Source organism: Panthera tigris, chromosome D3 (assembly GCF_018350195.1).
Source record: "Panthera tigris isolate Pti1 chromosome D3, P.tigris_Pti1_mat1.1, whole genome shotgun sequence".
NCBI classification, from domain to species: domain Eukaryota; kingdom Metazoa; phylum Chordata; class Mammalia; order Carnivora; family Felidae; genus Panthera; species Panthera tigris.
The window spans coordinates 90,301,480-90,305,513 of record NC_056671.1 but is presented as its reverse complement, the minus strand read 5'-3'; positions in this window follow the sequence as shown (position 1 = coordinate 90,305,513).

Genomic DNA, 4,034 nt, shown 5'->3' with positions numbered 1-4,034 from the left:
ACCGTGCTGCTTTTAAGACATGGAGGGACCAAGCGGAGGTGAAAGTCTGTCTGAGCGGGCAGGGATGGCTACATCGGTTCGGTCAGACCCTCTCAAGATACGCTGTAGGAAACGAAGACGTTGTAAAGTCAGGTACGTCCGGGAAGTGTGAGATAACCATATCCCTTTCTTAGAGGTTTGAAGGGTTTCCTGTGGTTTTTGTAGCAAAGTACCACAAACAGCGTGGCTTAAAACGACAGGAGTATTCTCCCTCACAGTTCTGGAAGCCAGAAGGCTGAAATCAAGATGTAGACAGTACCATTCTCCCTCTGAAACCTAAATGAAAATTCTTCCTACGTCTTCTAACTTCTGGTATCTTCAGGAAATCCTTGGCGTTCTTTGGTGTGTAGATTCAGCACTCCGGGATCTACCTTGGACATCTCATCTCATGGCCATCTTCTTCCTCTGTCTCTCTCCTTAAGGATGTCTCTCTCTCATAAGGATGCCCGCCATATTGGATTAAGGCCCACCTTCTCCAGTATGGCCTCACCTTAACTAATTACAGGTACCTATTATTTCCTTAGAGGGAATAAGGTTACCTTCATAGTACCAGAGGTTAGGACCTTAACATGCCTTTTGGGGAGGGGGACAGAATTCAATCAATCCAAAACAAAGGATTATTTTGAAAACATTACTCGAATAAACAAAGTTTATAATTGCTTTTCCATGTATTTGAGCTGGTGTTAACATATGAATATTAGAAACATAACACTATATTTTATGCCTGTGTCAAAGTATTCCATATTCAATCTGTCCTGAGATAGAGTCCAACACAAGTTTTACCCATTCTCAGGATTAACTAAATCTGCAATATACCTGTACTCACAAGGGTTATAACAGAGCAAACCAAATATAAAACGACTGGAAATATTGTCATAACTTGAGACCTTAAAAAGATGGAAATATCCTCATATGTATGATACTAAATTATGAAATGGCTCTAGAATCCAGAATCCAGGTGTTGTTAATAGTTTAAGGCAGCCCGTCAGAATCAATATACGTCAATACATTTATCAATTACGTTCAACAAGTAACTACAAAGTGATGGTTTTCTTTCTATTCAAAATTCTCCTCTCCTAGAATCCGTAAGGAATTGGACACAGAGCTCTCCTCTGGGGCCAAGTGCTTCCTGGAGGCTGTACCTCCCGGGCTCTATAATCTTCCCAGGGCAATTCCCTCCACACACAGGACTGGGCCTGGCCACCACCCCAGGCCCTCTCTGCTCTCTGCCTGGAGGCTCTCAGGAGGTGGCAGGCTGCCCGCCAGGAGGGCAGGACCCAGCCAGCTGATGCTAAGGCCTGACGCCTCTGCCCTGGCTCCCGCTCCATGGGGCCTTTTGGGCTAACAGAGCTCTTAGTCTTTTCTCTTTGCCCCTGAAGAAAAGCATCTGTTAGAACGAGCTTTAGCTCTCTGCATTTACTGTGAGTCAGGGAAAATGATAGGAAACCGGTGTTGGGGCAGGTCTTTACTGGAGAAGGGCCCTTGCCGGAGACCCGAAGTCAAATCCCGGTGTGGTCAGAGGGAGGCGACACATCATGACCCCCCAACCGCCCGCCCCCCCTCCAGGTTGTCTGGCCAGGCCAGCAAGCACTGGGGACGAGCACCCCCTGCAGGGCAGCCCTGGCCCTCAGGGGCAGCGGGCCCCTCCCCCCCACTCGGCCTGGAGACCTTGGCTGGTTAACACCTGCTGTTTGAACAGAAGGGAGGAAAGGCCTTTAACGTCTCAGCACATCCCCATCCCGACTTTTTCTTATTTTGTGTTTTTACTTTTCATTTTTTTACATTTATTTGTTTTTGAGAGACAGAGAGACCGAGTGAGAGCGGGCGAGGGGCAGAGAGAGGGGGAGACACAGAACCCCAAGCAGGCTCCAGGCTCTGAGCTGTCAGCCCAGAGCCCGAGGCGGGGCTCAAACCCCCCAACTGTGACATCATGACCCCAGAGCCCAAGTCAGAGGCTTAACCGACCGAGCCCCCCGGGCGTCCCCCGACTTTTTATAGGAAGAGGGTGCTGCCAGCCCAGCCGCCCCTCTCTTCCCGAAGTCTGCAAGGTCCCGGGCACAGAAGGGCTGACTCGGCCTCCCCTCCGGCCCGGGGCCTCCTGGAGGGCCTCCCGTGCTCCTCCCTCCCAGGACTGGCGCGCGCTTTGGGCACAGCGTTTCCCGCAAACCCTGCAAGGGCTGGCAGGTGGCAAGTGCGTTTTACTTGGGGCCGGGTTTTCGCCGAAGCCAGGCGGCCCGGCTGGCCGCGTGTCCAGGTGGGCGCGGGCCTCGCCCCCCGGAGCCCCACCTGCGCGCAGGGACCAGGGCAGCAGGGGGGGGTGCGGCCGGGGAGGGGGCGGGCAGGGTTCAGAGGCCTCCTGGCCCCTCGGAGGCTCTGTTCACACTTCCATGTGTGTCCGGGTTGAGTGGGAGGTCAGGAGGTGAAACAGAGTTCACCCACAAGTTGACTGATAGCGCGGGGTGTGCGGGCGGGGGCGTCTGGCCGGGGCCGGGGCGCGGGAGAGAAGCTTCTCTCAGCGGTGGCTCCGTCACCGGGGTGATGGATGGGCCCGGGGCCTGAGCAGCTGCGGGGGCCTCCGCAACAGATGTGGGCGCCCCCCCCTCCAGCCCCCGCCCTGCGCCTCCTCCCAGGGCCCCGGCACCAAGTGGGGCCCGGAGCTGGGAAGCAGCATTCTGGGCGCCTGTCCTTATTTATGTACCCACTCAGGCAGGAGGAAAAAGTCATCCAATAGTGGCATCGCCTGCCCAGGAAAAGAGGGTTTGCTTTTGTGGGAGCGGAAGGCAGCTCTCTGCCCCCACCGCGGGGGTGTTGCTAAGTGAGCTGTAGTGAGCCAGCTAGAACTTTCCTAGGGAGAGGCTAACGGCAAGCTGACCTAGGAAGTCCTTTTACGCCCAACCTGTGTTTAATCCCTGGAGTTAAAACAAAAAACGAAACCGACCAAGCAACCGACCGAAAACCACCTCCAACAAAATTCAGGTTGTAAAGGGCCCCAGGTTATAGGGCCAAGGTCACTTCTGCTCCACCCGATCGCGTGGATTCCTGCACGTGTTGCAAAGAGAACACCCTGCTTTTGAAACGGGAGGGCCTCCCGAAGGGTCTTGCCTCCCCACCCCAGGCCCTCCCCATGCCCACACTGAGGTTGAAAGCAAAGAAGTGGGAAGTAACACAGTCCTGAAGTCCTCCTGCTTGTGGCTGAGGTGGTGGGTCCCATCTGCCCTTCGCCCCCGGGGCAGAAAACACGCCGGTGGAGAGCTCGCTGGGGTCTCTGCGGCTCTGAGCCCGGCCTGTCTCAGGACGGGCCCTCCTGGCTTCAGGGCCTCGGGGCCGTCACACGTCAGGCCACAGCACTGTCAGCTTTGCGGATTCACCTGCTACCCTCCCTCCCTGGAAATGGAGACGAAGCAAAGCTATACTGCTTAATGTCTTCAGAGAACAGGGAAGCCACAAAATGTCCCCGTCGGTGAGCTGACATCAGTGCCGAGGGTGCAGAACATGCTGCCTCCCCTGTCCTCCAGCCCTTCTGCCCGTCCCCATCCCCCGGCCAGGGCTACAGCTCTGCGAAGGCCGCTCTTCTAGAATAAGCCAAGAGCAGCCCGGGGAGGCTTCTGAGGGGAGTCCTAGACTGGGAAGAGGCGTGAGACCACTGCCTGTAGCCCACTCAGCTCCCGCTTTGGGGAAGAAGCAAGCAAGCCGGGCACCTGCTCTACCGGGCTCCGTCCATTATCACTCCTGACTCCATTTCCAATGTGCCTTAAAGGGGGCAGACCTCCTCCTGTAGCTTCAAATCCTAAAGCCCTTGGGAGTTCCACCAACAGTCTGAAAGCTCTTCAAGTAACCCCACTTACCGATGGCGATTTCAGTGGCGACTCCCCCAAAGACAACATAAACACCTCAAAAGATGCCCTGCTTGCTTTTTAAGGCGTAAAAATATGCTCTGCTTGGCCAGAGGAGAAAATTAAAGGTTTATTAAACGACGAGATACAAAAGTAAATGTC